The sequence below is a fragment of the Tachysurus vachellii genome, chromosome 6 (genome assembly GCF_030014155.1).
Source record: "Tachysurus vachellii isolate PV-2020 chromosome 6, HZAU_Pvac_v1, whole genome shotgun sequence".
In the NCBI taxonomy this organism is placed as follows: domain Eukaryota; kingdom Metazoa; phylum Chordata; class Actinopteri; order Siluriformes; family Bagridae; genus Tachysurus; species Tachysurus vachellii.
This window is the reverse complement of record NC_083465.1, coordinates 25265979-25277315: the sequence shown is the minus strand read 5'-3', so window position 1 is coordinate 25277315 and position 11337 is coordinate 25265979. Positions and strand designations below refer to the sequence as shown.

Genomic DNA, 11337 nt, shown 5'->3' with positions numbered 1-11337 from the left:
TGAGCCTGCTGGGACTGAACACCTCCCTCTGCAACTGGATCCTGGATTTTCTGACTGACTCTGGATTGGGAACAGCATCTCTCACCACACTGAGCACTGGAGCCCCTCAGGGCTGCATGCTCAGTCCACTGCTGTTCACCTTGCTGACTCACAACTGTGGAGGTGAGGAGGTGCAACAGCTATCTGCCTGATGTAGCGCCAACAATCTTTCTCTGAATGTTGATAAAACTAAAGAGATGGTTGTTGACTTTAGGAGAGTACAGAGTGACCACTCGCCAATGAACATTGATGGATCATCTGTAGAGATCATCAAGATCACCAAATTTCTTTGTGTTCATCTAGTGGAGAACTTCACCTTGTCACTTAACACCAGCTCTCTATCACCAACAAAGTCCAGTAGCGTCTCTACTTTTTATGAAGGCTGAGGAAAGCCCATCTCCTTCCCACCATCCTGGCCACATTTTACAAAGGGACTACTGAGAGCATTCTGAGCAGCTGCATCACTGTCTGGTTTGGGAACTGCACCATCTCGGATCGCAAGACCCTGCAGAGGATAGTGAGGACAGCTGAGAAGATCATTAGAGTCTCTCTTCCCTCTATCATGGACATTGACCCCACACGCCCCTCACTCACACTCTTCATTCTACTGCCATCTGGAAAAAGGTTACCGAAGCATTCAGGCCCTCAAGACCAGACTGTGTAAAAGTTTCTTTCCACAAGCCATCAAACTCTTAAGTAACTGAACTGAACTGTACCAAGCACAATACACACACATGCACAATCAACTTTATTTAGACTGTATTGTATTTGAACTGCAGTGACTTACAGCAAATACACACTTTTCCAATATACAGTACATCCATGTCTGCAGCACCACCATATCAAACTGTTTACATGATGTTTTTGCACACTGTTTTTGCTCTTTGCACATGCTGTCTTGCACAATACATTACAATACCTCATATAACTGCTGCTACTACACTAAGTGTTCATTCCAGTATTTCTGCACATGCAATAGAAAACACAGTATTTACACTGGTTGGCGCTGCTTTTGTGCATTGTCTTTTGTGTATTGTCTTCTGTGTAATGTCTTGTGCTTGTACTTGCACTGTTTGCACCAGGTTGCACAGATGCACTTTATGTCGCTAGGACTAACTTACTTAAGTCCTTAGCTCTGTCTTTGTTTTATGTTGCACCATGGGCCTGGAGATACGTTGTCTCATTTCACTGTGTACTGCAACAGCTATATATGGTTGAAATGACAATAAAAGCTTCTTGACTCTTGACTTGAGTTGTATACTTGTGTGTTGCATGTGTGTGTTGTGTGTTTGTTTGTATGTTGTGTATGTTGTGTTTGTGTGTGTTTGCATGTTGTGTGTGTGTGTCCTGGTGGTTAAGGTGTTGAACTACTGCTCAGAATGTTTCTCCACCAAGCTGACGCTGCCAAAATGTGATAAACTCTTAGTCTCTCTGGATAAGGGTGTCTGCCAAACCCTGTAAATTTAATGTGTGTAAAAATAACAAATTCTTGAATATGTAACATGAAGTTTGACTGGGCTGAGGGCATTTTGAGTGTGTGTGTGTGTGTGTGTGTGTGTGTGTGTAGGGATCATGGAAGAGGGTGTAAAATAGAAAAAGAACATTTGACATGGGCTGTCATCTTTGTGTAAGCTGTTACAACACGTCTCATTGGCTGTTTGTTCACTGGATGCACCATGCTTGGCTTTCATGTCTGGTCTCCATGTTTACATGATCCACGTGCCAGGACTTCAACCCAGAGGTCTCCCTAGAGCAGGGCTACAAAAACACAGTCTGCACCGGCAGGACCCAAAATGGCAGGATACCACACCATAGACGAGATGGTGCAAAGAAGAGAGAGATATGAGATGCAGGAAGAAGTAGAAAAGCGATAAATGGGTTTGAGCAGAGAGCGATTTCTCGTAGTAGTGGGGAATGAACGGATGAGCAACTGTGACCCTGGGGATAAAAGACTTAAGGAAAAGTGCAGCGGATGGGAATAAGGGATGGAGGGAATGGGAAAAGTGAGGCAGAGAAAAATGTCTAATTTGCCAGTGCTCTGAGTCGAGCTGCTGTAGTGTGTAGGACTGCTGTCTCCCTAAAGGACCTTGATGGCACAAAGGGAGGAGGAGGTGGAGGAGGAGGAGTAGGGACTGTGGTCCTCCTCCAGAAAAAAGCCCACGGCCCGTTAACCTTGCTGGCACTGAGTAGGAGTCATTATAGAGTGGACAGCTGCACTCTGTCACTGCCAGCTCGCGATCTGCTGCCTTCACTCTTACTGCCTGTCTGCTCAGCTGTATGCAGCATGTGAAAGAGGGGAGGGAGGAAGGAGAGAGAGAGAGAGAGAGAGAGAGAGAGAGAGAGAGAGAGAGAGAGAGAGAGAGAGAGAGAGAGAGAGCAGGGAAAAAAGATGGAGCAGTAAGAAAGTGGAATCACATGCAGCATCACTGATACAAATCATCCTGGAACACATTATAACAATTGCAGTGTTTTTGTTTTGTTTTTTAAAATGTAATAATTCTTAAAATTAAAATGAATTCAAATCTGCTATTTCCTTTCCCTTTCTTCTGAATCAGGAGATAAACGTGTACTCAGACCCTGATTTACTAAAAGCCTAATGAACGAAGGAAAGGTTTTTATTTAAATACTGTATATATATATATATATATATAACTCCTGAACAGAACGTTACACTTGTTTTGAATAAACATCTTATTTTATAATTATTTTATGATGTTGCATATGTACAATACCTTTTGTTTTGTTTCTCTGAGAGTGTCTTTAAGATCCGGACTTGTCGCATTATAGTGTGAGTGCTGTTCATGTTTATGTGGAGCGTCCACTATAAAAGCCCCTGCGTAAGGTTGTTACCATGGAAACCATAACAAGTACATTAATATAAACCTGTGATATGCGTTATAGGTTAGAACTATAGTCTAATCAGAGCTCCTATAATTTGTAAATTATTCTATTTATTTGCACACATAAATTAGCCTCTCTGTCCTGTGCTGGTGGCTCTCAGGTCTGTGGGAATCATAACTGCATTAACGTATTTCCATATTGAAAATAGATGCTAGAAATATGTGGAGCTTTAGATCCTCGATTGATGGACTGGTGCAGAGCCAGTGTTCCCTGAGACACAGACCAACTCATGAGGTCAGAGTTTTATGGGCACTTACTGTTTATTTTTTATTCTTTTCTAATGAATACTCATGCTCTCTCTCTACACTCTGTGTGTATGTCTGTCTCGGTTTCTCTCTCTTCCTCTCTCTGTGTATGTGTTTTTCTCTCTTTCTCTCTCTCTGTCTGTCTCTCTCTTTCTGTCTCTGTGTATGTTTCTCTCTCTCTCTCTGTCTGTCTCTCTCTTTCTGTCTCTGTGTATGTGTTTCTCTCTCTCTCTGTCTGTCTCTCTCTTTCTGTCTCTGTGTATGTGTTTCTCTCTCTCTCTGTCTGTCTCTCTCTTTCTGTCTCTGTGTATGTGTTTCTCTCTCTCTCTGTCTGTCTCTCTCTTTCTGTCTCTGTGTATGTGTTTCTCTCTCTCTCTGTCTGTCTCTCTCTTTCTGTCTCTGTGTATGTTTCTCTCTCTCTCTGTCTGTCTCTCTCTTTCTGTCTCTGTGTATGTTTCTCTCTCTCTCTGTCTGTCTCTCTCTTTCTGTCTCTGTGTATGTTTCTCTCTCTCTCTGTCTGTCTCTCTCTTTCTGTCTCTGTGTATGTTTCTCTCTCTCTCTGTCTGTCTCTCTCTTTCTGTCTCTGTGTATGTGTTTCTCTCTCTCTCTGTCTGTCTCTCTCTTTCTGTCTCTGTGTATGTGTTTCTCTCTCTCTGTCTGTCTCTCTCTTTCTGTCTCTGTGTATGTGTTTCTCTCTCTCTGACTCTCTCTGTCTGTCTGTCTCCTATTTTTCTGTCTAACTCTCTCTCTGTATCTGTCTGCCTCTTTCCCTCTCTTTCTCTCTCTCTGCCAACACACACACACACACACACACACACACACACACACACACACACACACACACACACACACACACACACACACACACAGACTGCCTCCCATTAAAAGCCCAGAACAGGAAGGAGAAAAGAAAACTGTACAAAGCTAAAATGGCTTTGAATTGGCAGCAAATGGGGACAGATATGTAAAGCATTCCTCATGCCCAAAGTTCAGAGTGATGGCTGATTGCTGTGGGATTAAATGAATTTGCATTCTCATGTTAACTGGGGGCCAAGCGGACCTTTTAGGGCCAACCATTTAGATCGCCTTCCAGAAACATGTTTCTGTTCTCATGTAGAGAGCTGCTGTTGAGCAAAGTTATTCCTTGTAGATATCTATTTTTATATCCAAGTCCAAATACTTCCAAAATACTCCAGAGATTTAAAACCTGACTTTTTCCTTTTTTAAAGCTTCCTGGGATTTTCACACAGACATTTTCCAAGAGTTTTCCCAGCACCAGTATAGGCTGCCACTGACATATTCACCACAGGAGTAATAAATTCATTTCTCTTAACTCTGCAGAACACAATGAATTCATTCAATTAAATTCAAATTATTTATATAGTGCACTTTACAACGTATATGTTCTCAAAGCAGCTTTACAGAAGTACAGGAACATAGAATAAAAATGTAAAGTTTATAATTAAGTTACTATTTAACTAGCCTGAGGCAGAGGTAGGGAGGAAAAACTCTGTGAGATTAGAAACGGACTCAGTACTGAACCTCATCCTCATTTGGTTGACACTGAATGAAATAATATATAATAAAATATAATTCATGTCTTTTCTATGACAGTCTGGAGTTGAGTGGAATTTGGAGTTACATTTCTTTATCCAGTTCAACTGGTTTATTTGTTCTGCTTATGGAAATATTTCTCATTCATTTTCTACCGCTTATCCGAACTACCTCGGGTCACGGGGAGACTGTGCCTATCTCAGGCGTCTTTGGGCATCAAGGCAGGATACACCCTGGACGGAGTGCCAACCCATCGCAGGGCACACACACACACACACACACACACACTCTCTCATTCACTCACGCAATCACACACTACGGACAATTTTTATGGAAATATTGCTTTATTAAATTTATTCTACATTTATATTTGTGTGCAGTTTCAGTTCTGATTCAAAGTCAGTGTTACAGGAGAGATTCTGATGGGTTACACTTCAAAGATGGGTTTCCACTTTCTGGCTTTTAAAATAATGATAACTGTTTTTATTTATAAGTGTAAGTCTAAAATTCTGTTGATCTTTACTGGATTTCATCTTCAGTCTGAACCATTTGCTCTCACTACATCATTTTAATACTACTGAATATTAATGTGGGGGCACGGTGGCTTAGTGGTTAGCACGTTCGCCTCACACCTCCAGGGTTGGGGGTTTGATTCCCACCTCCACCTTGTGTGTGTGGAGTTTGCATGTTCTCCCCGTGCCTCGGGGGTTTCCTCCGGGTACTCCGGTTTCCTCCCCCGGTCCAAAGACATGCATGGTAGGTTGATTGGCATCTCTGGAAAAATTGTCCGTAGTGTGTGATTGCGTGAGTGAATGAGAGTGTGTGTGTGTGTGCCCTGCGATGGGTTGGCACTCCGTCCAGGGTGTATCCTGCCTTGATGCCCGATGAAGCCTGAGATAGGCACAGGCTCCCCGTGACCCGAGGTAGTTCGGATAAGCGGTAGAAGATGAGCGAGTGAGTGAGTGAATATTAATGTCAGTTAAAAACATTTTTCTTTTCTGAAATGACCATCTCCGATGATTGTAATTTTAAAAAGTAAATTGTAAATTGTAAATAACGTGTATTAAGAAGATGATCAGATGAGTCTTACTGTTGAATATATGAATGTGGAATCTTAATCTGGAAACCCAGGACTGGTATCAGAACGACACCACGAACAACGATGGATTGGAATATCAGAGAAAAAAATAGAATTATTTTTATCCCATCCTGTAACACGTGGAAAAAAAAACCTCAAAAAAATGTTTAAATGTTTATATTTATTATTTATACTGCGGTACTGTATATTTGCAGTGTAAGTGATTTTTGTGTGAAAGCTGCAATTGTGCAAAACATTTTATAGCTTAGCATTTTTACAAAAAAGAAATATCAGAATGATAGGTGAAGTTTTCATTCAGTACCTGAGAAAGCAAAAGTCCCATCATTTTATCTCAATTTTCATTTGACAGTTTGAGAACAATCTAAGTTTGTTAGAGAAAACCGTCGCCATCGTATCTCGGCACCCGCTGTGCCGAGAAGTTTGAGAACAGCAATCGTATAGAGTCCCTTTCCTATTCTCTACATTTTTCAATTTTTATTTATTTATTTATTTATTTTAAGCCTATCAGTCCTTGTCTTCTAACACAATGATATCGAATCATCTCTAAATAAGCAGTTCTGCTGGCAGGCCTGTTGATCGTTTCAAAAAACACACAGGGTAGCCGCCTGTCACCAAGGGTCAGCATTGAGAGACGTAATTACCCAGGCTGGAGTATCATTTGACGCAGCCCAGGCTGTTTGGAGAGTAATGGGATTTTTCCACTCTGTGAGAAGAGTCACGAAGGAGGACAGCACTGGGTGGTGGTGTACTTTACCTCTGATTGAAAACAAGCAGGGTGATTCTCTCAGCACAACAAAAACACACACCTCCATCCCTCACTACTGCTCTCCTCCCTTCTTGCCATCTCTTACTCAATTACCTATTTCTTTTTCTCTCCTTTCGTCTCCTATCGATGGCTACTGGCTGAAGACGGAGTGACTTGTGATTCAGAGATGATTAAAGCTGACAGCTAGCATGGCTGTGTTAGTTGTTTCAGTGCCAGGTATTAATAAGTGCATGCTCACTGTTGAAGAAGTATGTTTGTCTAAAATATGTTTGGTTAATATCGTGTAAAGATACTTTAACTTAGGATTTCTCATCTTAAGATCGAATTGTCCAAAAATGGGGGATTTGGTAGCTTAGTTGTTAAGGCATTGGGCTTCTGAATCTAAGGTTGCCAGGTCCAACAAGCTTCCACTTCTGAGCAAGGCCCTCAACCCTCAATTTTTCAGTTGCGATTGAATATGTCACCCTGGATAAGGCTGTCAGCCAAAATGCTATTAAATGGAGGTTATAAAATGTTTTCCAGCCAGTAATTTTTTTTTTTTTTTTTTTTTACATCTTTAGAACGAGCTTATTTGATTCAAATGGCGAAGCCAGGTTCATAACTCAAAATCCAATTTTTTTCCAAAAAATTCCCCTTAATCTCACTAGGACATTTCATTGCATGCATCACTCATCTTATCAGATGAAGATAAAAAGGAAGAAAAGACACCATTTTTCTTTTAAACAGCACCTTTAAAAGCAACGTACGACTATGAGCAAGCTTGCGAACTAATCGACGTGTTATAAAGTGAGTTTGGGATCTGTTTCTACTAGCACTAATAAACAAAACATTAGTTCATGTTGTGTCTGAAAGGTCACTTACTTCATATTCATTTCTTGTTTAAAGATCTCTTGTATAAAAGCAAGGGGGGCACGGTGGCTTAGTGGTTAGCATGTTGGCCTCACACCTCCAGGGTTGGGGGTTTGATTCCTGCCTCCGCCTTGTGTGTGTGGAGTTTGCATGTTCTCCCCGTGCCTCAGGGGTTTCCTCCGGGTACTCCGGTTTCCTCCCCCGGTCCAAAGACATGCATGGTAGGTTGATTGGCATCTCTGGAAAATTGTCCGTAGTGTGTGATTGCATGAGTGAATGAGAGTGTGTGTGTGTGTGTGTGTGTGTGTGTGTGCCCTGCGATGGGTTGGCACTCCGTCCAGGGTGTATCCTGCCTTGATGCCCGATGACGCCTGCGATAGGCACAGGCTCCCCGTGACCTGAGAGTAGTTCGGATAAGCGGTAGAAGATGAGTGAGTGAGTATGAAAGCAAGATCACACTTGCAGTCATTTGGTTCTTGACTGAACATTAGGACTCAATCATGTGTTGAATGTGTTAAATATGTGTTTATAAAAAAATTCTCCTGCCCTCACTTAAAGTATATGACCTTGCACAAAAAAATACATGGCATTAAGTCCAGTTATGCAAACTAAAGAATTACTGACTTTGCATATCATGAATGAATTGTTCAGTGACATTTTCAATTATGCTGTATTTAATTTACACATAGTTGAATTGAGTACCTGACGGCTGTACAAAGTATTGTGCGCCTTTGTTGTAAAGAATTGTAGTCTGAATGGAATGTTTTGTGCTGTCACGATCAGACGTGTAGGTCAGGCAGAAGAGTGGCAAGCTTTTATTAGAACAGTCATGCTCAAGGGTACGCAGTCACAATCAGGTAAGACGTGGTGGGACAGCTGACAGTATAAACAAACAGTAGACTCCAAACAGTAGACTCCAAACAGTATTTACATTAAAATGGCAGACACATGGCTGTAAATCAGGATCTATACTGTTTAGAGTCCAACGTGTATCTTATAGAAAATAAGCATTCATTTTGTCCCATACACATTACAGCACAGACTTTCTTCACATGTTTTAACTCCGGAAATTGTAGTTAGAGCACTGGGTCAGCCATGATACAGCACCTCTGGGGCAATGAGTTAAGGGCCTCACAGTGGCAGCTTGGCAGTGCTGGGGCTTGACCTCTGATTCCCCACTCAACATGCCAGAGCCTTAAACACATGTGCCACTACTGTACTGTATTAGTACTGCAACTGCAACACCAGGTTGATACATGGAGTGGATGGTGCAAGCCCCTTTTCTGATGCCCATCTCTAAAAATCTGTTTAATTAATATGAAGTCCTCATAAAGAGGATGTATCAGATATTAAACTGATAAGAATAGATACTACACTTGATCTAATTCAAAAACCTGAGAAGCGATGGTCTTATAGCATGTCAAAAACAATGCTAGTTTAAGAGGGTAAATGAAATGACAGCCATTGATGAATTTAATTTTTTCAAAAGGATTTTGGACTTTAGAGCTGAAACTTACGCATTGAATGAAATGGAGATTATGTAGGAAAAAAATTCTCAATTTTGTGACGCATGTTTGCATGAAACCATCCGTTTTCTGATCTACTTGTCAAAGGGGAGCCTGGAGTCAATCCCAGGGCATGTGGGCACAAGACAGGGGACACTTGGAACAGGGTGCCAACCCACTGCAGGGCACAACTGCACACACAGGGGTGGTTTAAGTGGTTAAGGTTCTGTGTTGTTGATCACACGGGCAGTGGTGGCTCAAGTGGTTAAAGTTCTGTGTTGTTGATCACAGGGTCAGTGGTGGCTCAAGTGGTTGAGGTTCTGTGTTGTTGATCATAGGGGCAGTGGTGGTTTAAGTGGTTAAGGTTCTGTGTTGTTGATCACACGGGCAGTGGTGGTTTAAGTGGTTAAGGTTCTGTGTTGTTGATCACACGGGCAGTGGTGGCTCAAGTGGTTAAAGTTCTGTGTTGTTGATTGCAGGGGCAGTGGTGGCTCAATAGGTTAAGGTTGTGAATGAGACCATGCCCATCATTATACAAATGTTTCATAACAGCATAATCAGGCAGAAGAACATTGTATTGGTTTGCAGTGACCCTTCACTCTAATTTGAGCCCAACCATGTAAGCGAAATAATAAACAAATACCCGCTAGAGCTAAACAGTACTACTTGGTTTTTCCTTTAATTCATCAGCTGCCTGTAGTTTAGCTACTTTTTATTTTGTTGTTTTTTATTTTTTTCACAAAAGAAAGTTCTATCAAAGTCATTGAAATTGTAAATAGCCATGGGAAATAAATACCTGACTGCTGAAGGTGAAAGAATTCAACTGAACGCTTTAATGCACTGGCAGCAATGCAGCAATTAGACAGATCCTCTAATTGAACTGAAATCTTTAAATTCCCAAGCAAAGCCAATGCCAGTCCTTGGCCATGAGAGTATAATTTTCTGTGCTCTCTTTGGGAGATATGGAATAGCTCCTCTGTCTCTGTCTCACTTGATTGTTGTTAACCAACCAAGAACGTCAATTAAATCAGACAGGCAGAACAGAGCAGTTAGAGATGTCTTCCGTGTGCGGTGAGCTGTACTACAGTGGGGCTATTGAACTCTCAGGCTGCGGACGAAGGAAACCTGCAGTCATCCTCATTTTAAAATAGAACATTAAAAAAATACAAAAATAAAAAAATAAAAAAATAAATATATATATATATATATATATATATATATATATATATATATATATATATATATATATATATATATATATATATTAAATAGACATAGATATCCAACCATGTACACACACCATTTTATGATTTTTAAGATTTTTTTTTTTTAATTTTAAATATATAAAACAGACACACTGTGTGTATTAGGTGTAATGGTGTATACAACAAAGCAGGTAGGAGTGACTTGTTATGCGTAGCAAAACTAGCTGCTTACAGTCCATGCCGTTTCTTTCTAGATCAGACAGTCATTTTGGAGAAACTTGAGCATTATGCAGCAGATTTTCACAGTGATGTTTTTGCATGCAGACGGAACAAAGCGCTGCTTCTGTATGGAGGGAAGGGAATAGGATACAAGAGCTGCTCTTCACTGCTGCTGCCGCACTGCAGGAGAAAGTCACAGCAAAACACGGAGAGAAAGAGAGAGAGAGAGAGAGAGAGAGAGAGAGAGATGAAAATTTTATGTCTGTGTGTAAAAGCATGTGCCAGTTCTCAGTCATCCTCTGGACCCATCATTAAGCTTATTTACATGGGACTATTTTAAATATTTAATCACGAGCCTTGTTATTTTATGTTATTTTAAATACCCAAGAAACTACGAAGGTGGACATTTAACATGTGCTTGAGTATGCAAATTAGAAATGCCTCATGTAGACATGGCCTCCTGCGATCCTGAACTACACTAGTAAACTCGATTGCATTTATCACAGCGAGAGAAAAACGAGCAGGATTTGAACGTATGACTCTTCATTTGATTTGTGTTCATGGGAGTTGTCATCCTCAGATCATTTGCAAATCAATTGTGACGGTTAAAAGCTGTGGAGCCGTTTTCGTTCTTAACGTCTCAACATAAATTTCATAGAGAAGCTCTTAAAGAAGCGGAAAAGAAGGCTTTGGTGCAGGCAGGGGGCAATATATCTGCTAAAAATATCATATCTTGTGATATTTTCTATGTGATTAGCCGCTTTATATGTGAGCCGCTGTTTTTTTCGTATCGCAGGTTCAGAGGGGTGAGGAGCGGTTTCGTGTCGTTCGCATGTGGTGGTGTGTACAACTCACATACTGAGCGAAAAGCAATTGCCCATTCATGGGCTTCCATACACATCACTGTCTGAGTTCGTCAATAATCTGAATCTGTTCAATAGCCGAGCTTTATAAC

General features: G+C 41.0%; 1 non-coding gene across 1 annotated transcript; it reads right to left on the bottom strand.

Annotated features, from left to right (window-relative positions):
• Positions 1-8667: 8667 nt before the first annotated feature.
• Positions 8668-8859, bottom strand: LOC132847775 (U2 spliceosomal RNA). Its single transcript, XR_009648665.1, has one exon. It is a non-coding gene; the product is annotated as a U2 spliceosomal RNA (small nuclear RNA).
• Between the last annotated feature and the right edge of the window lie 2478 nt (positions 8860-11337).